General features: G+C 53.8%; 1 protein-coding gene across 1 annotated transcript in view; it reads left to right on the top strand.

The window, feature by feature from the left end:
* The window catches only part of TMEM132C (transmembrane protein 132C), a 306,611-nt gene that overhangs the window by 82,696 nt on the left and 202,481 nt on the right, over positions 1 to 21,434 (top strand). The gene's annotated exons all lie outside the window — the stretch shown is intronic.

Raw genomic sequence — 21,434 nt, 5'->3', positions numbered from 1 at the left:
ACAGAGTTTGGGGGCACCCAGGTGCTGGGTGGCTCAGTCGGTCACACGTCTGACTCTTGATCCGGGCTCAAGTCATGACCCCACGGCTTGTGAGATTGAGCCCCGCGTTGGGCTGTGCGCTCACGGTGTGGAACCTGCTTGGGATTCTCTCTCTCCCGCTCTCTCTCTGCCCCTCCCCTGCTTGCACACGCTGCCCCACCCCCTCTCAAAGTCCATAGACGTTTTTTTTAAAAAAGAAGAGAGCAGAGTTTTTAAAAAGCATCAAGTGCAACTCTCCATTTACACCTTCGTTACACGGTGAGGGGATCAAAATTTAATAGAACGCGCCCGGTTCATGCCTCTCCCGCTTTTGCAGGACAGGAGCACACGGTTTCCAGGCTGTGCTCATCAAAGAACTAATTGGCCCTGTTAGGGTGTCTCTGCCCGTTGCCGGTTCGGTTGTCATGGTGACGTCGATTTCCCCGGGCTCAGCGAGGAGGCGAGGACCGGTTTACAAGGCGCGCCAGCTACCCGGACCCCCCCACTCTGCCCCCTCCGCCCCTGCTCGGGACAGGTAGCATCCCGGGCTACCATCGGGGAGAGATGTGGGCCGAGGGGCAGGTTGTAGGGAGAAGGAGGGAAGGTGGACGTCCTGGGTGGTGTTGGTGCAGATGGGCTAAGCAGGTGCCGCCGTGCCTCCCTCTGCATTCCATCAGCAGGTCAGCCCATATGACAAGGGCGGTCCTGGTGGGTTTTTCTCAGCTGGGCTCCTTACAGCCTGTATCAGTCACCTACGGCCGCTGTGACAAAGGACCACAAACCAGGTGGCTTGAAACAACACAAATGTACTCTCTTGTAGCTCTAAAAGAAGGCTAGACGTCCAACCCACTCCCTCCAGAGGCCCTGGGGCGGGATCCTTCCCGGCCCGTCCGGCGTCTGGTGGCTCCCGACGTCCCTTGTCTCGTCGCCGCGTCATGCCAACCTCTGCCTCCCTGAACACATGGCCTTGCCTTCCTGTATCATCTCTTCTGTTTCTTCAAAGCAGGGGGTTAAAGGTCCACCCCAAATCCAGCACGATCTCATCTCAGGATCCTTAATTCCATTGGCAGAGATCCCTTTTCCGTGGAAATAAGGTCACCTTCGCAGGATGTGGGGTTTCGGAGTGGACCTGTCTTTTTAGGGCCCACCGTTCGACCCACGGTACGGTCCAAGGGAGGAAGGAAATCCAGTCTAACGGGGTCAGGGGATAGCTCTGTTCCGTAATCACCTGCCAGAGCATCCCCTGTGCTGTGACCTGGGGGACAGTGTGTTAGGACAGGCGGAAAGAGAAGGAGGTGGTGTCATGATAGGAGGCAAGCCACTCCGTCCCCCATGGCCCCGCTCCCTTCCCTGGGATATCACCTTCTCTCCAGCCTCTCACTCTGTTGTTATCTTCCCCATGGGATGCACTGCAGCCCTGCCCCTGATCTGCCTCCTTCTGCGCAACTGCCTCTACCAAAGCTAACACACTACACGCTGTACTGCTTCCCGTCCCTGTTGTCAGAAAGTAAGTTCCAGAACGGCAAGATCTTGGTCTCTCTTGTTCACTCTTTATTTATTTATTTATTTTTAAACGTTTATTTATTTTTGGGACAGAGAGAGACAGAGCATGAACGGGGGAGGGGCAGAGAGAGAGGGAGACACAGAATCGGAAACAGGCTCCAGGCTCTGAGCCATCAGCCCAGAGCCCAACGCGGGGCTCGAACTCACGGACCGCGAGATCGTGACCTGAGCTGAAGTCGGACGCTTAACCGACTGCGCCACCCAGGTGCCCCTCTTGTTCACTCTTTAAACCTCGGTGCCTCGAACGGTGCCCGGCACATAATAGGTGTTCGGGGACTGAGTGTGGGACGCGTGGATGGCTGGTGGGGCGGGTCAGCGGAGGCTAGTGTGAACTAGGTTAGAGAATCTGCACACAGTAGGGTAGCAGGTGTGAGGTCCAGCTCCCCTCCCCCGTGTGTTCTGCATTTTGCGTTGCCCTGTGTCTCTACTTTTTTCTACACGAGATCTCTAATGCCTGGGCCATTATTTATTCTTCATGACATTTTAATGTTTATTTATTTTTGAGAGAGAGAGAGAGAGAGAACAAGCAGGGGAGGGGCTGAGAGAGAGGGAGACACAGACTCCGAAGCAGGCTCCAGGCTCCGAGCCGTCAGCACAGAGCCCGACGCGGGGCTCGAACCCACGAACCGAGAGATCATGACGTGAGCCAAAGTCAGCACCACCCAGGCGGGTTTCGACTGTACAAATAAGCTGCCGTGAGTAGGTGGCCTCTCAAATATGGAATCCATGGGAGTGGGGATTGGCTGTGTCTCCGGTGTGGCCCCGCTGACGACGTACACCTGCTCTACTTGTGTGGGGCGCCTCCCGAGAAGTAGGTCCAGATACAGCCAGGAAACCCGAAGCCGCTGATGCCGAAGGCACGTGCCACGCGGGGGGACCCTCAGTCTTTGCAGAGACAGCTTCAGCTGGTGGTTGTGGATGCTCGCGTTAGAAGGGGCTGAATGTAACAGCGATAACACGGAAGGGCGTGAGAACAACACGGAAGGGCGTGGGGAAGGAAGCCTATCTGGTCCTTCCAGGGCGTGACTTGTGGGGTGTCTGCGGTTCTGGAAGGCTCTCGTCCCAGGCGGGGCTCCTCGGAGATGCCCCAGACACGGAGCCTTCCAGGCTGAAGGCTGGACGGGACTTCACACCGGGAAGGTCACCAAGAACAGCTTGGAGAGGGAAACGTCTGTCAGCTGGAAGACGGCCAGCGGCAGGATGCAAACTTGAGTGGCTCACCGAGGAGCTCCCCTCGCTCGGAAAGCCCCCTCGATTTTGTTCTGCCCTCGATTTTGTTCCCAGAGGAAAGTGCTAGAAGTTCTACCACCCCCTGAGAGGAAGGGAGATTGGCTCTGCAGAGGACGGTGAGCACCAAGAAGGGGAGACCCTCCCCATGCCCTCTCTCTTTGTCCCCGTCCTGAAAAAGACCCCCGTCAAAGTTCCACATCCAGGGGCATCTATTTTGCTGGTGTTTTCTGCACTCCAAGGAACTTTGCTTTGGGGAACACAAGTAGCCCGTCGATACATTAATGGCCCAGCTAATTGCCTGCTGCACAGGATCCAGGGCACCCCAGCATCTCACCGGGGAAGGAATCTGACCTCGTCTCAAAGCCCTGGCCCCTTTAATACTTTCCACGTACAGAGACACATCTCCGCCCCAAAATGCAGAGTGTTAGTTTCTGAGTTTGAAAAATTACACAGCTGCCTTCGTGTTGTGCTGGTTTTCCCCCGTCTTCAAACCCAAGATATGTATTTTAATACCTGTGTTGCTGAATAGAGATCCAGACAGTGCTGACCAGGAGAGCCTCCACCAGGCTGGAAATGTCCCTGAGCACTCGGAATGCCGTGAGCAGCGCCGAGGAACTGAGTTTTTCATCATGTCTAATTTTCGCCAATTTAAATTTCAATACCCACGCGTGGCTGGCGGCTCCCATATGGGCAGCAGACAGACCTGTGTCGCTTTTCTTGTTACTTCGCAAGTTAGCCTTTTACTACGGGAATTTCAAACCCATGCAAAAAGGGGAGACTCTTGTACTGAATTCCCACGTATTCCCTTTCCAGCTTCAAGAACTATCAGTATGTCATGATTCCTTTTCCAGATTCTTCCTTTTAACTGCCTTTAAAAAAAAAAATTATGTTTTAGACATCTTTCTCCAATGGATCGATGGGCGTTTGGGCTGTTTCTAATTTCCTGCTAAGACATGTAAGAGACTGAACTTCCTTATACGTTTCTCTCCGTGCATGTGGGGTGTGTGTGTATATATATCTGTGGGTGCATATGCATAAGTGTGCACGTGTGTGTGTGTGTGTGTGTGTGTGTGTGTGTGTGTGTTTCTCTAGGGCAGGCACTTAGAAGTGGACTGTGGGGTGGGTGCATTTTTTCGCCTTCACAACGGCCAGTGGCTCCTTCGTCTCCATAAGCAGAGAGACAGACGCAAGGTTGCAACATGATCCAGGCTCCGGAGGGGCTCACGGTGATGCCCAAATCCGCCCTCCGCGGTGATGGATGCTCGGGCCGTTTCCCATGGCGCTCAGGCTCTGGACAGCCGACTGGGAATCCCTGGGTGTCCCTGGACTCAGGGCAAGATGAAGACAGGTCAGATTAATGCCACAAAGCCCTCCTGTTCTCCTAATCATTTCATCATTCCTAAATTTCTCTCCCCACCCCCAGGGGATTTCTATTTTCTCCCTCCCCGGCCCTTGTCTTGGCAGGGCAGGGGACCGTTGGTGTTTTGAGAGGTTACTTGAATGAGTTTTTCCAGGCGAGTACTTTCCCATAAAGGCACAATTAATGCAGGAAGGAATCTGAAGTTCTGGGACGGAGAAGGCTAAGCCACTTTGCTCTCTCACAGCTCGCGAGGTTGTGCTTTGCTTCGAGGAATCCTGCCGTCGCAACTGCTCCTTTTAGCTGAGAAATCCCTCGAAATCAGGATCTTTTTGGATTACCTAAGTAACTGCTTTTCAAACTGTTAAGAGAACTGGCATGTGTTCAGCCGGTGTGCTGAGGTCCAGTTGCTAACACCAGGTGTGGAGTTTCTCTAACCTGCTCAGTTAAAAGAGAGAGAGAGAGAGAGAGAGAGAGAGAGAGAGAGAGAGATGTCTAAACCTGTAAATTAAAAGGAGGCAGTCAGCTTCCAGAAAAGGGAACGAGGGCAGAATCGGATGAGCGACCTAAGTCATTACTGGAGGGACAGACATCTGGGAAGACAGGGGTCAGCACATCGGATTAACAGCAACCTTTCTGGTGTGCGGGACACGGGCCGGGGTCCCAGAGCAGGAGGCCAGCCCCAGCCCGACACCCTGCAGAACACATTTGGGGTGCAGGCAGCCCCACGATGGGCCCGGGTGGGTCCCGAGGAACCTGCCATCAGCGCTGCTGTCCTGGCCCCTGTGACTGCACTGGGGGGGCCTTTATTTGGCTTCTGTCAGGTGAAAGGGGGTCAAAACACCGAAGGACCCTTTTAAGGGGCTCATGTCATGAGTCAAAGATCAGATGCCAGTTTCCCTGAGCGAGGCGGGCCTGGCGACCCAACACCCGATGGCCTTGCCGCCGGCTTCAAGAGGCCACCGTGTGGGGACGTGTGTCATGATTCCTTGTCGTCGGAGTCCCAGGGATGTCCTGAGGCAGGAGAGTGGTGGTTCTTAGGAATCTGTCTCGTTCAGTTCTGGTTTCTTCCATGTATGTCTAAGGGCTTTGGGTTCACTTACTCGGACCACGTTTGGGAGGTGGACATTTGGTCCCTCCGGCTCCCCCCTCCACGGCAACGGCACCAGATACCAACTCCGCTCCCGAGTGACGTCCCCCACCCTCCCCGCCCTGACACGCACACAGCTCGCTCACCAGCCTGCCACCCAACACCACAGAGCCCGAGTCCCCAGAAGCCCCTCCCGGCAGGTGCGCCCCTGCCCTGCAGTCCAGCCTTAGGACACAGCCTCGCGTCTTGAGATCTGCCGCTTGGTCTGGAAACGTGCGAGAACCCTCCCAGCCCTCCTCCTCTGCCTTCTGCAGGTCCGGGAATCCAGGTGGGGCGGTCGCAATCCTGCACGACGAGGCATAGCTAACCTGTCAACCTCACCCTCCCCATCCGGGGAAAGCCGTGGGGACTGCAAACCTAGGAGGAACTTTTTATTGAGATACGTAGTTCGATCTAATTGACATCCCACGTTGTGTTAGTTTCCGACATTCAATGTCACGATTCGGTTGTGTATGTATTGGGGAAGGATCCCGGCAGGAAGTCCCGTTAACATCCGTCAGTCACACGTTTTTTTGTTGTTGCGATGAGACCTTTTAAGGTCTGGTCTCTTTGCAACTTTCAAACGTGCAGGACGGGGTTGTTAACTATAGTCGCCCTGCGGTGCATTACATCCCGAGGACTTATTCATCTTATACCTGGAGGTTTGAGCCGTTTCACCCCTTCTGATGACCCCGGGAGGGTGACATAAATGCCCAGTTCCTCGCAGCCCCCCTGAAGCACGATGGGTGACCGTCGGATTTCCATCCCCTTCCTGAGAAGGTTGTTTGGGTTTCTCAGTTAAAGTCTGTGCCCAGGAGAGAGCACCCGGCGTGTGGACTGTTGGCGAAGTGCGTAAAGCCATGTTTCCACTTCACGCAGGACACGCGTCCACGTCTGTGCCGTTTCAGTCCTTCGTCGCGGCTGCCGGGAGCTGCCAGGCGGGAAATGAGACGCGTCTCAAAGCCGGAGAGGAGCCCCGTGGGTGCGGGTCCTTCGTACGGGCCCCGCCACACGACATACAACGTGACTGGGAAAGAGCTGATCTGCAGCCGAGATGGGGTGGCAGGACCCGCGAGGGGGTGGGAGCCTGGCCTTCCCCCCCAGGTGGCCGTGAGGGCCAGCCGTGACCTCCACGCCTGCCTCCTGCTCTGAGCTGGGGCCGCGGGCCGTCTCTGGGCCCGGGCTCCCGCTGCCACGAGAGCCTGCTACGCGTCTGGAGCACGTGGCCATGGCCGGCTGGAAGGTGGGTGGCACTCGTGGGAGGCATGCGTGTGGAGGGCTGGGTACCAGTCCCGGTCCTCTGCCGCATTTAACTCAGCGGAGCCTGACGGGCCGCAAAAAGGCTCCCCGTCCTCTGGGTTGGGGTTGGGGTTCCGTCCCCGTCCCAGCCACCCCTTCCTGGACTCGTTCGCGCCCTCTGTCTGGGTTGGTGGTGAACCCGGCGCCCTTCTCCCTCTGACCAGCATTTACGGCCTCATCTCCGAGACTGCTGGGAGGCCCAGGGCTTGACGCTGTGGGGGTCTTCACGGGAGCTCTCCCAGGGCACAGGTGCATGCAGGAAGCCCCCAGGTCGCCCCCAGGTCCCGGCCGCCCCTGAAAGCGGGCTCCTCCCTTCCTCTCTCCCCCTCCCCTCCTCGTCGTCGTGGCCGTGCACAAACCCTGGTTCTCACGGCCACGGTGGGAGGGGGTGGATTCGGGGCGAGAAGGCCGGAAGAGTAGGCACGGCCTGGCACAGCCCAGTGTGGACCGCGTGTGCCCACAGCTGGAGCGGTGAACCCAGCCCTTTGCCCGTTAGCCTGTGAGTTTTCCGGGTCCTGTGGTGGATTCTTCCAGCAATTCTAAGGAGCCCAGCTGCTTGCGATCCAGTCCAGTTAGAACTGGAAGTCACTGAGAGGCACCCCAGCACTGTGGGGGGGCCGCAGGGTGCTTCCCGAGGCTGGCCGCTGCGTGCCTGGGGGACCGCGGGTCTTGGCTGTCCGAGGCGGGATAGACGACCGGCCACCGCTGGCTCGAGGCCGGCCTGGGTGTGGCCCTCACCCTGTCCCAGGGCCTTGGCCTCCCCTGGGCCCCCGGAGCATACCCTCTGCTGGTGGACCTTAGGAACGTCCCCTGGCTGTGTGGCCAGTGGTGCCTGTGTGCCTCCCCTGACTTTCTGCAGGAGGCCTCGTCTTTTAGAGCATCAGGTGCTCGGGGGAGCCGGGGCTGAGCCAGGGGTCTGGGCCTCTCTGGCAGCAGAACTTGGCTGAGTTAGCCTCCCTCCTTTGGGATCAGGGGCCTTAAGCACACCATGCCGGGAGGCTGGGGTGGCTGACCCCCAGAAGGCGGAGGGGGCAGCCAGGTGGGGGTTCTGGTGACCTTGAGACTCAGTGGGGGCACCTCCTTCTGGCTCCAGCCAATTGCAGCCAGGCAGGAAGGCAGCCTGGCGTTGCCCCCAATTCCAGTCTTTTAAAAGAAACAGAATCTAAATGTGTGTGCGTGCTCCCTGTAATTTTGAAGGATTGGTAGTCTTCTCTCTCTCTCTCTCTCTCTCTCTCTCTCTCTCTCTCTCTCTCTCTCTCTCCCCGTCTCCCTCTCCCTCTCCTCTCTCTCTCACTGCCCTTCTGCTTCTTCCCTTCCTCCCTCCATCCCTCTCTGTTTCTCTTTGAAGTAAACACTGGGCCCTGCAGGGAACCTGTCTGGGGGCCCCCAGGAGTCAAGGCCAGAGATGTTGGCAGGACGTGGGAATCTGTTGGCCACTCAGGGACGGGTGGCCTGGGGTTCACTGGCACTCGGGCATCTATTCTGTTCTTTCGTTCATTCGTTCGTTCGTTCATTCGCTCATTCATTCATTGAGTCACTAATTCATTCACTCATTCCTTCCTTCACTCATTCACTCATTCACTACTTCCTTCATTCTTTCATTCACTCATTTGTTCATCCACTAATTCATTCACTCACTCATCTGTTACTCATCCATTGTCTCGTCCGTTCATTTACTCACTCACTCATTTATTCCTTCATTCACTCATCCATTCACTCATTCACTCATTCACTCATTCCTTCATTCACTCACTCATTCACTCATTCACTCACACATTCACTCACTCATTCACTCATTCAGAAAGTACCTACTGCGTGTCCCCTGTTCCCGATACCTACCTGGGCACTGGGTCATGGGTTTTCCGGGCCAGCAGGAAGGACAGTTTCTGGTAGAGGGCACTGAAGCAAAGGAACCAACCAGTCAACCAGAATGATGTTGGACAGATGGGCAAGGGCCACAGATGGTGGAAGGGGAGCGCGGGTGCAGGTGGCTGCACCGGAGGAGTCGGGAGGTGAGCTCCTGCCCACAGACAAGCCCCCCTTCCCAGACCCGACGCTGTGCTTCCTGCAGTGTCAGCACCAGGGTCCCAGGCACTGTCTCCGTCACTGTGGTCCCCTCCCTGTCTGGAGCAACGTCTGGAGCAACGTCTGGCACGGAGTAGGTGCTCAGTAAGTCGTGTTGAACGCAATGAACTCCAGGGAGATAGCGCAACAGGTGCACCTGTGCAGCCTGGACGACCCCCCCCCCCACCCCCCCGCCCCCCGACACCAGGTGTTCCCAAGGAAATCATCCCGTCCGCCCAGGGCCTAGTGACCCCTTCGTGTCCCAGGATAAAGCAGGCATCTGGATGCCCGTGTCTCTGTGTTAATCCCATTACCTCCCCTCTCCTTGAAGCCAGATGCTAGAACACAGAGAAAGGGAAGGAAAAAAAAAGTGATTGTACCTTTAAGTGGTGCACCTGCTGTAAAGCCAGGCACAGGGCTGAGGCTACACCCGCTTTGTTGTTTTAATCCGTCCAAGCGCGTTGCTGCAGGCCCACTGCAGCTTCTTAGAGGCCGCTTCTTAGAGCATTTTAATTGCGTTAACTAATGGTCGAATACTCTCTCTCTTATTTTATAAAGTAAAATAAAGCATCCAGTGAAGCTAAACTCCGCCTGGCCATCTGAAAGATCCCATGTTCCTCCTCCCTTCTCTCAGGTGGCCCCTATTTGAGTACGACGTTGTCATGAAAAACTTTCAAAACATTTGTGTGCTTGTGCGTGTGCTGTTCTTGCGTTTTTAACATAATGATGTTACGTCTCTTCATATTTATTAATTTTTAGAAATATCAGTATTGAGGGGCCTCTGGGTGGCTCAGTCGGTTGAGCGTCCAACTCTTGAATTTTGCTCAGGTCATGATCTCACGGTTCATGGGCTCGAGCCCCACATCAGCCTCTGTGCAGACAGCACGGAGCCTGCTTGGGACTCTCTCTCTTCCTCTCTCCCTGCCCCTCCCCTGCTTGCATGCGTTCTCTCTCTCTCTCTCTCTCAAAAATAAAATAAACTTAAAAGGAAACATCAATATCGATAGTTATTTTTAACATAATTATTTTAACATAAATGATCTTCCACTTCTGTGATCATTGTCACCCAATTCTGTCAACACAAAATCCATTCTCCCCTCCTGTTCCTTTACGTGTTAATTTGCTGGGGGTGGCAATGTGCCCGGTTAACAATAGTCACCTTTCCACATCCCCCGCAGCTATGTAGTTATGAACCAATATTGGCAAGAAGTTACAAGCTGAAGTTTACTGGGAGAGTCTCCTGGGGAAAGCCAAGAAAGGAGCCAACATTCCTTAATATACTCACCTGGTAGAGACAGTGTTCCCTTCATTTTTTTTTTTTCCTCTCGGGAATTCGGATGCAATGGCTGGCTGGCTAGCAGCACTTTTGCGATCATGAGTGTGAACGCTTGCGTTAGAGACGGTGGTGCAGGAGGATGAACAGAGCCTGGGTCCTTAATGACTCTGTGAATAAGCCCTGGGTAGTGTTTCTGTGAGGCTCTATGGGAAAACAAATCTGTGGCAAAATGTGATTCAAACCGATACTTGTGTTTTTTGTGTAAGTGGCATTGTTCCGCAACCTCGTTTCAGCCGGTGCCGTTTCCTGGAGGTCCTCCCGCGCTGATATCTGTCGTCGTCCGCTTTAGCTGCTGCCCCGTCGTAGCTGAAATGAACAGGTGTGCCGTGTGCCAGGCACGACTCGGGGTCCTTTACATCGGTAGCTGCTCTAATCTTCAAACAGTCCCCTGAGGCGTGTGCCGGTGTTGAGTTCATTACACGGATGGGGGGCACAGGCAAGCTAATAAGGAAGTGGCCAGCCCTCACAGCCAGAAAGCGGCAAGGCGGGGATTGGCACCCGGGGAGCCGGCCCCCCAGCTGGCCTCTAGACCCGGCCCCTCCCTCTTCCCCGGGTTGTCCACAGTGTTCTGTCGTGTGGCTCCCTGCCGGGAAGCCCTCCACCCTTGCTGGGCATTTACATCATGTCCAATCTGGGGTGTCACAGTGGACCCTTTGGAGCTGCCCACCTGCGCCCGTGGGCGGGAGTGGCCCCGCGGCAGCTGGGGACCAGGAGGAGCCCTGCCAGGGGAAGGAGCACTGAAAATCCCAGCGGGGGCCAGCACAGTGCTCCCCTAAACGGCAGGGCCAGCTGGTGCTTGTGCGGTGACCGGCCCTTTCTCACCACTGACCCCTGCCCCAAGGGGGGAGGCGGCTGGCATGCAGCGGCCAGGGCCCAGGGCGGGTCTCTGCCCCTCCCCCTAGCACCCTGGGTCTCCCCCTTGTTCTCGGGGTTGTGGATGGGGGGCTGTTCTGCCATTCTTTCCTCTTCCGCTTGGTCAGGCCTTGGTCCCAGGGAGAGAGGAGGTCTGGGCAGGGCCTCCCGAGTCCATTCTGACAAGCTCTGACCTCGGGCCCCTGGTGCTCGGGCCATGAAGCGTCTGACTCTTGATCTCGGCTCAGGTCATGATCTCACAGTTTGTGAGTTCAAGCCCCGCGTCGGGCTCTGTGCTGGCCGTGCAGAGTCTGCTTGGGCTTCTCTCTCTCTCTCCCTCTCTCTCCCTCTGCCCCTCCCCTCTCTCATACTTGCTCTCTCTGTCAAAACTAAAAATAAAAAAATAAACATTAGAAGTTTGAACTGCTCCGTCCTCTTTGCCTTGTCCAGAGCTCTCTAGGTTGGTGAGTTTCCAAAGGGGAGGGCGCAGCTTTCTGGAACAATCGCAGACAGAAATGGCCCCCAGCACCCAGGTCCAGCTGGATGCCGGGGGAGGGGAGGGAGACAGAGAAGGCATCCCACGAGGACAGCGACACCGAGTGGACATCGGTCCTGGTCACCGTGTTCAGAAACAGCACTGGCAGCGAGCCTCGCGGACCCTGCCTCCTGCCCCGCGCAGACCCCTCCCCCCCCCCACGCGTGGCTCCCGACCCCTGTCAGCATCCCCAGCTCGGTCCTTCTGCCTCACGTTCCCCATGGCCACCTTCTGCTGCTTCTTCTTGCCGTCTGTGGCTCGTCCCTGTCCTCTGCTTGCAGCCCCCTGAGCCTGATGCACGTGGTCGACTTACGTGTCTTTTCCGACAAAAGCGAGGAGGCACGGGACACCGAGAAGGCTCTCGGGGAACGTTCGTTGAATGACGAGCACGCCTCATGCTATCCCCCGGTTGGTTTTCTGTGCGTGAGATTCTGTTAGGACAAAGATTGATGTCTTACCCCTGCAACGGTAAATAAGAACATGAGTGAGCTTACTGGGCTCGTCAATAAAGAACAGGATGCTGAGTATCAGTTCGAAGGAAGCCCATCTCAGGCTGGCTTCTAAGCCACGAAGGGAAAACTCCAGAGACCCCCGCCTTCAGGCGCTGCTGGATCCAGGGGCTCCCTCTCTTTCCTCAGCGGGAACCTGACTTTCAAGCAGGAATTCTGCATCTCTGGGCCGACACAGTGTTTAGAATAGTACTCCCACCGTTGCTTTAAGTACTTAAATGTTTTAGCTACTTTAGCAAGGTCCGGCACCCTAACTCCATCTTCCAGGCAGGACAGCATCGAGGTGAGCACACAGGGCTTCACTTCAAATCCTGATTCTGGGATTCCTAGCTGTGTGACCTTGGGTAAGGCACTTAACCTCTCTGGGCCTCGTCTCCTTATGTCTGAAATGGGGTAGCAGGAGGACGTAACGCACGGGCCCTTGAAGGTCTATAGGAGTACGTGGCCGTGTGAGATGGGAGGAGACGAGCCACCCGGGCGTTGATCGTCGGGGCTGCTGTTTTCATCCTCCTGGGTCGATAACGCAGGCTCCTGAGGCCAAGGTTTCATCTTCCGTTGTAGGGATTTTTTTTTTTCTCCTTTGGCTTTTTTTTTAAAGAAGTCTCCGCCGTACGTTCTCCATTCTCCTCGGGCAGCTCTGTGTCAACGTCTTCTTTCACGGGAGAAAAGTTAAAGACGGTGTCACGAACGAGAACAACACCTTCGTCTTCTGGTGCATTCTTTCCTTTTTTTTTTTTTTTTTTTTTTTTGTTTACTTCGCCATCAGGAAAGCATTTTCTACTTTGTGTCCTAAGACTTCTCATTAATATAATCATCCTAAATACTGGTGTAGCCAAACCAAACTGCAGATGGTAACTAGCAGGCAAATGAGACTCATATGTGGGGAAAAATGAGAATGAGTCAATGGGATAGAGCAGAGTTTTTTTTTTTTTAATTATCTGTAATTAGTGGGAAAGAAAATACGTAGGCTATATTAAAAATAAGCTCTTTCTTTCTGAGGAAAAAGACCATCATAAAGAACGGGGATGCTGTTCCCTTTTATTGACATGAATTGAGATAATTAGAACTCTCAGGATTAATGTAAGGTTCCATCATAAATAATACCACCATCTGCGATAAATAGATGCCTGTCTCCTTGAATAGACACAGCGAAACATTCTCAAACCATAAGCTATATGAACACCAAATGCAGCCATTTAAATTCTGCTATAAAGGCTTATATTATGCAATTCTAAATCCCTTCTGATGTTTGATCAATTTTTTTTTTTTTTTTTGCTTCAATTTCCAAGCTGTTTTGGAGGCATAGTAAAAGCCGTGTTTACATTTCGGATCAATGAGCTAAACCTGGTGTATAATTCACATTGTAAAGGGCCCCGAAGAAAACACCAAGAAAGCCATCATCTGCGTGAAACAACCACTCTTAGAAAGGCTTCGCTCCATCAGAAGTCAGCCAATGGTGGCTGCCACTACCTGTTTTTGTACAGTCCCCAAGAAGAATGCGTTTGCTTTTTTTCATGGTTTAAGAACATTTTTTAACGTTTATTTATTTTTGAGAGACAGAGCGTGAGCAGGGGAGGGGCACAGAGAGAGGGAGACGCAGAATCCAAAGCAGTTGCCAGGCTCTGAGCTGTCAGCACAGAGCCCGACGCGGGGCTTGTACCCAAGAACCATGAGATCATGACCGGAGCCGAAGCCGGACGCTTAACTGACTGAGCCACCCAGGCGCCCTAAAAACATTTCTTTAAACGGTAATGTGGCTGACATGTGACAGTTCTATGAAATGTCGATTTCAGTGCCCATCAATAAAGTTTTATTGGAACAGGGACACGGTCATGAGTTTCCATTTGTCTCTGGCTGCTTTCATGATACAATAGCAGGGCTGAATGGTTGCAAACAGAGGCCACCGGTCCCATAAAGCCTAAAATATTTACTCGCTAGACCTTGACGGAAAAAGCAGGCCCATCTCATCTTTTTATGGCGTGCAAAGCCAACACCCTCCATTTGGCCAAAGCCACAGTGTATCATTTTAGAAGCTTTTGGCTGAACAAAAAAACCGATGCACGATGGACCTCCTTTGGTTGACCCAACAGGAAGGGGGGCAGGGAGGCAAGATCCAGAAGGTCCAGGTTATGCTCATCAGGATCCTCTTTGTTGTAAAGCCCACCTGCCACATTCCTGGGCTGTGCCCGCCATCGCCAACTCTGTCTCTGGCGATCTCGCTCATAGTTCCGGGATGGACGACCACGTTACTGGGGACAACCCGGTCCGTCACTTGCTGTTGGAGAGAAAGACATTCGCTTCCCTGATTCTCTCAGAAGGGAGGACGCTTCTTGCCCGGAAGCCGCAGCAAAGCCCTCCTCATCACTTCTTGGTCCCAACTGGTCCAGGACATGGCTGTCCAACCTCAGCATGGTTCACTTTGAGGCCAGGTGATGCTCTGTGGTGGGGCTGTCCTGTGTGTGGAAGATGTTGAGTAGTATCTCTGGCCTCCACCCGTGAGATGGCAGTAACGTTCCCCACCTCGACCACAAGGATCAAAGATGTCCCCAGACATTGTCAAATGCCCCCGGTGTCAGAAGTTGCCCTTATCTGAGAATCACCGGCTCAGGCCTGTGCGTAACTGAACAAGTTACTGGGAACAGGTTTGAAATTCCCCGTTTGTCTTAAACCGGGGATTGGCAAATACGGCATCATGGGCTTTACCCAGCCCCTGCCTGTTTTTGTGTGGCTCGTAGCTAAGAATGGTTTTCACGTTTATAAATGGCTATATAAGCACCCGTGTAGTATTGATTTTGCCTCTCGGCCTGCAAAACCCAAGATATTCATTCTATGGCCCTTTCAAAAAGTGTTTACCAACCCCTGGTCTCAGCCCTCCACCTTTATCCATCATGAAATTAAATTCGCAATCGTGTCACCTATCGAAATACGTAACTAAATCACGTCAGCGTGGGGCCGTGTGCTAGGCAGGAAAAACATGAGCAGAGTAATGGTGTCTTAGTAGTAAAATGGTATCTCTGTGCATGTACTGGAGAACCAGAGAAACCAGTCAGGTGCTTCCTGTGTTTAGAGACCCCGTGGATGTGTCGGCCACAGATGCAGACTGGAGCGGACAGGTTTGGACAACTTGCATTCGCAAGCAGATTGGGCATCGCTCATGTAATTTTCCAAAAGGATAAACGCTTCTTCGCTAAGGTTTCATCAATTGAAGTACAATTCGACCCCACTAGTTGCAATACTGGAAAATGCACATTATACAAAATTGTTGCCCCCCCCCCCCGCCACCCCACTGCTTTTTGTAGCCGTTCGAGATAGCTCGGTGGCTCGGGTATTTATGGTAGGTTTCTCACCCTCGTGGATGTCCGCCGGAAGTCAGTGCCAGGCCGGGCAGGAGTCTGTCGTGTGGGGCCGTGTCATGCCCTGTAGGACATCTGGCAGAGCTGTCTAAATGGGGACCCACCCTCCGATCCTTGGGGTAACCAGAAATGCCTCCAAGGTCCCCCGAGTGCCACGTGCGCTGGGCTGAATGGTGCTCCCTCCGAAGACGTCTGTGCCCCAACCGCCAGGACCTTACCCGGCAGAATGGACCCTGAAGATGCAATGAGCTTAAGGATTTGAGATGCGGGGATTCTCCTGGGCCACCCCGGGGTGCCCGATCATCACCAGGGTCCCTGTGGGAGGGAGGAAGGAGGTCAGAGGCAACAGAAGCCGCAGGCTGCTGACTTTGAGGAGGGAGGAAGGGACCGAGGACCGCGGGCGTCTCTCGGCAGCGGAGAAGGTAAGGAAAGAGATCCTCTCTGCACCTCGCCACGAGGAACGCGGCCCTGCCCGCCCCCTCATTTTAGACTTCTGACCCGCAGAACGGCCAAATATTTTTCATCGTTCTCAGCTCCTCGGTTTGTGTCATTTATCACCACAGCAACAGGAAACGAATACACCAGCTCTCAGGGGAGCAGTTCCTTTGAAAGAACGGCAGCTGGAGCCCCAGAGCCCCCTGCGGACTTGGGGTCCACACCACACGCAGGGACACGCGGCCACATGGCCACCGCTGTTCGCCAAGCTCGACTTCAGGAAAATATAAGTGCCGTGCAGTTGAAACCTTGCATTTTTAGACCTATGGCTCTACCTAGTAAATGTTTTCCTCCGTGCGTGCGTACCCAAGGCACCATTCTCACACTGATAGAGTCAGAGTTTCCAAGTGTTTAGAGAATTCGTCTTCGAAAGGCATATGCTCTCCTGGGGCCGGGGGAGCGATGGAGTCACACGTCAGGGTGATTAGGGAGCTCTCCCCGAAAAAGGGGGGGTGTCCCCCCAGGGGCTCAGAAGGGGGAGAGGGGTACCTGCTCGTTTGAAGGAGAGCTTCTCTGTTCCGAAATTGCAAAGCACACTATGTAATTTCAGCAAAGGATATTCAGGGGCCTTGTTCAGGAGAGGCACTGAAATAAAATAATCCACTTATCAAGGTGCCTTTTGTTTCAAGAAAAAAGAAACAACGCACCACATTTAGCAGAGAGAGACATTCTGTGTCTGGAGAATGTTAATAAATCACGAGCCCAGGAGAGGAGGAAAACCTCAGAATACTCCCGCCGGCTCGTGTTTCAAGTGAGCAGCAGTGGCTTGGAAAGGCAATGGGGACAGGTAGGCTGTGTGTCCCGGGGGGTCTGACCCCAGGCAGCGGCGTCTGGGGCCCAGCGGCCCCCCCCCGGACTCACGGAAGGGTCCGCCGTGCGTGCCTCACGCAGAGGTCGTCGTGCCTCTGTGGCCTTGTAACCTCTCAGCACGGTTGGAATAATGGTCCTGCTCATCATGCTAAGAATGATAGTAATGACGAGAGAAAAACGCTCTCTCTAGGTGTTGAGCGTGTTCTGGGGTATTTTGCTTCTTGGTTGTGAGCGGACTCCCCTTGTGGAAATGAGGGTTCTGGTGCTCGGAGGTTTAAGGTGTATATGCCGTGTGTATACACAGGTAGGGCTATCACATCGTGCAGCAGGGCTTCCTTGGGTTTGGTCTGACCTCAGGAACGGCCTTAGGCCACAAGCGTGCCTGTCCTCTCCCGGATTGACGCTGGTCTGGCCAGAATCCTTCCTCTCTCTCTTTTGTGCCTTTGGTGAAGCCCTGAACGCCTCGCGTGCGAATCGAGTTAGCTTACGCTCTCCCAGCCTCAGCTTGACTGACCTTCCCGGACTGGACGGATCTTTCTGGAAGGGGACTGTCCTGTTGACATCACTGGCCTCCAGCCCGTCGATGCCGGGAGCATCCCCTTCTCCCGGTTGAGAGAATCAGGAATGTTCCCAGGCATTACCAGGTGCCTGTCGGAGACAAAACCACCCTTCGTTGGGAACCTGTTGTGCAGCCTCAGACAAGACACTGATGTTTTTTCTTAGAGCTCAAATACGCTAACTTTCCTAGGTGTTTGCTTCCCTCGGGGCAAAATGAGCACATATCCGCTTCTTTTTGTCTCTCAGACAATGCTTTTAAAATCAAATAGCAAACCCAACACAGCGTAAACCCGGCCCGTCTGGAGAGTCTTTGAAACGCTCATGTGCCATGCTTTACGTTCTCCAGCTGAACAGGAAAGCAGGACCGAGGATTTTTACCAAGTACCCAAGGCACGTCCACTGCTTACTCCGTTCACAGCAAACCCCGGCCCCAACCCATGCCCCTAGACCGCCTTCCTGCTCCTCGCGTGCCGAGGCCCCGAGCCTCTCCTGCTGGGATCCTCTGTTCATGCCCCCTCCCGGGGGGGTCCTGTCTCCCATCTGGCCGACTTTCATGTCCCAGCCCAGGGAGAATCAGCTCCGAAGAATCCTCTCCAGTCAACACATCCACAAATGACCATCGTGATGAAGGCGGTGTGCGTCCTGTTGGCCGAAAGGGTCATTTCCCCCCGTGTTATTGTGTCTGGGTGCAAGTGACACGGACCTCTCCTGTGTTCGCTATCTTAGAATCTCAAAAACCCAATTTCCGGCAGCAGCTTTCCCGTAGAGTTCTCCAATGAACACCTGATGGAGTGTTCCAATATCCCCAACACCGACAGGCAACACAGATAAAGAAAATGGATCAACAGGAAGGGAGGCAGCAAATGAACGTGCTGTCAACCAGGAGGACAGATAAGAAGGTGCCACCATCAACTGCTCCCTTGTCCCCCTCTCTATGGCCTTAGGGAACCAGCATCGGACTTTTCCAGGGTTACTGTTTCAGATCAGTGCAAATTACTGAATCATCCTATCTCTCTGGGAGACGTGGGAGCAGGTGAACCAGAAGGCGGGGGTGGATGTTTGTGCTCAATGGGTCACGGTGGCCATGGAACAGTTTCCTTGCCCTCGGCAGATCGAGGGTCAGGAGACAGAGGGAAGGCTGGCAGTCCCCTCTGCTTCCTTAATCTGTTGGGTCAGGGTCCCCAAAACGTGAGATGAGTTTGGGTGATGGACAGGGTCGCAGCGTGGGAGGACGCCCGTGGTTGATTTTGGGGGGTACGGGGACACGGTGTGAAGTCACCTGAGTCTCACAAATGAGAAAGCGATTCCCTTTTCAGTTCTGTTTGGATTATTCTAATTCCATCAAGGAGAAAGTCTCATTTTGGTGTCCTGTGTCTTTAGCACCTCACACTCAATAACCTCCCCACTTCACAAAGAAACGGCAAGTGTTAGGCTCAGAGCCATAGACTGGCAACAGTTGGGAGCATTGGGTCCACTGGGATTATCTAAACAAATGTATGAATTAATTGCCTGATGTTTGATTAAGTATTTACTCTAATAAGTTATTGATAAAATCATCGATTAAGTTGTAGTGCGTAACTACACGGCTGATGTCATGAACGTGTTATCGGAGTGTCCGAAGCTTAGGAAACACCATCTTCGGTTTGAATTATTGTGTGTGCGGGGAGCTGTTCCTGGCCATCATGGGCGTACATATGCTCAATAGATTCTTGTTTTCGAAGACTTTCTATTTTTAGACCAGGTTTAGGTTCACGGTAAAATTGAGGAGAAAGTGCAGAGAGTTCCCATGTACCCAGAGCCCCTCATTTATATTAGGGTTGACTCTTGGGTTGTACCTTCTGTAGGTTTGGACAAATGTGTAATGACATATGTCTAGTGTTGCAGTATCATACAGAGTATTTTCACTGCTCTTAAAAAATTCTCTCTGCCGTACTCGTTGGCTGAAGTAAGTCACGTGGCAACGTAGATGCAAGGAATGGGCCAAGAGACTCTTCTTCTTGAAGGGAGGGCTGCAGGGCCACATGCAAAAGGTATAGATACAGGAGGAGAACTGGGGCCATTTTTAATTGCTGCACACAACTACTGTTATGTCCCAAATGTTTGGCTCTGTCTACCTACTCATCTATCTACTTCCTATGCACCCATCCATCCGTCCATCCATCCACCCACCTGTTTGTCCATCCATCCATCTGTCCATCCATCCATCCATCAATCCACCCATCTGTCCATCCATCCACCCACCTGTTCATCCATCCATCCATCCATCCATCCATCCATCCATCCATCCATGGAAACTGAAGCTCCCAGAATGTGAGAACTTGCTCAAGATCCCATGATGGTTCAGTAGGTCAACCCTTGACACCTCTATGGCCAACCTTCATGCCTTTAACCACCGTACCAGACCCACTTCCTTCTTCACGGTGTCTGTCTCTTCTTGCTCACATTAAATCTCTCATGAACTGGAAAATTCGGAACTGCATTTAGCGGGAAGGTAAGAGCGAGGCGCTTTTTCCTCCACCAGAAAGGTAAGGAGTGACCTACTTAAATAACAGAGAATCCCGAGAGAGAAGACAGCTAGACAGCACGCCCACTCCAGCTTTACTTTATAGAAAACAAAGTCAGCATTTACAAAAAACAAAAGGTCCTATTTTAGGCTTTGTTGGGCATGGAAAATCCACAAAAACGTGGAAAAAAAGGAATCCCTACCTGCAGACAGAGTGAAAAACGAGAAGGCTTCGTGGTGGTGCTTTCTTTGGCGGGGAGCACCCAGCACGCACGGGCTTAGCATCCTGCTCCGCTCCTTCGGAGAGCCTGCAGCCCCCTTTGCCCCAAACAAATTGGCCTCCAAATCTCCACGCTTCGGGGCTTCAGGGCGTTTTCGGAGAGGGATGGGCACCCGAGAATGAAACATCTGATGCGGCGGTTCAGCTCGGGTTTTATAAAGTATTGCAGGTAGCTTAAATAGTCCATGGATCGTTTAAGGCCACGGAACCAGAACTCCTTCTGGGATGTCCGGCGCTGGCGGGGCCTTTTGAAGGCGATTTAACCCGGTTCTGGAATGGAGAGGAGAGAGGAGAGAGAGGGCTGTTGCCCTTGTTACTGGTGGTGTCAGCTCACAGTCTCTGGCCAAGAGCAGGGGAGAGGACACCGACTCTTTGAAAAGCCGTCTTGACAACCCAGCCCTTTTGGCCTCGGTGCCACTGAGGGCAGCTTTGATCGGCCAGCCGGTGTCCCTGCCGGGGGAGGACTAGGGGGGCTGCGGAGCTGAGAGGCACAGGCCGCCCCATGTGCTGGATGGGCTGTGCCTGCCGCGGTCAGGAGGAAGGCCAGCGGGGGAGAGAGCACTCCCCTCTTCCTCAGTATAGGAACGGGGGGCCGCGTCTGCGTTGCTGGGCTGGTTTTCAAAGACAAGGGCAAGGCCGCGGGCCTGGGGGGGCCTCGCAAAGTCAGCCACTGGGCGCTTGAACCTCCTAGTCGCGTGTGTAGTGAGTTCTCGTGAGCCACCCACGTGCAAGTACGAGCCAGGGGGCACCTCTAGAGAGGAGAACCTTCAAACAGCAAGGAGCCTGCTGGCCGTATTGCAGGCCATGCCTGCAGGGGACAGAGAAGGGTGGGCAGGCGGGGGTGATGCTCTCTCCCGTCTCAGCGCCGAGCTCCCGCCCCCCGTGGGGACTCACTGGGCTGCAGACACCAGTCGGGGCTTTCCAACTCGGATGCACCTGGAGGTCAAGCAGGTGACTTCACTGAGCCCCGTGGCCTGCTGAGTGTCTCGCCCGCTTGTTGCCGCGTCCTCCCATGTGTAAGGGGAAGCTGGAAACCCAGATGCCTCCCAGCCGTTAAAGATGGTTCCCATTCTTAGGGATTCTTTAAAACGCTGCGGGCAAGGGGTTCCTGGGGGGCTCAGTCGCTGAAGCGTCCGGCTTCGGCTCAGGTCATGATCTCACGGTCCGTGGGTTCGAGCCCCGCGTCGGGCTCTGTGCTGGCAGCTCGGAGCCTGGAGCTGCTTCCAATTCTGTGTTTCTCTCTCTGCCCCTCCCCTGCTTGTGCCCTGTCTCTCTCTCTCTCAAAAATAAATAAACATTAAAAAAATTTTTTTTAAATACTGTGGGCAAAACAAAGCCCATCGCCAGGCTGGGTAGGAGGCCATAAGTGAGCAGTTTGCAAGATCGCCCCGTTTGCCCTTTTTTTTTTTTTCCTGTTTTGACTTTATGAACTTTTTTGTTCTGCAAAACATTTAAACAATCCTTTACACGGGCAAGTTATCACTTTGTTGAAAATTGCATTTAGATCTGGAGTCATAATTAGAAAGCGTTCCCTACACTCAGC

This window comes from Prionailurus viverrinus, chromosome D3 (assembly GCF_022837055.1).
Source record: "Prionailurus viverrinus isolate Anna chromosome D3, UM_Priviv_1.0, whole genome shotgun sequence".
Taxonomy (NCBI): Eukaryota; Metazoa; Chordata; class Mammalia; order Carnivora; family Felidae; genus Prionailurus; species Prionailurus viverrinus.
Note: the sequence above shows the minus strand (reverse complement) of the source record. Positions and strands in the feature narration are given on the sequence as shown.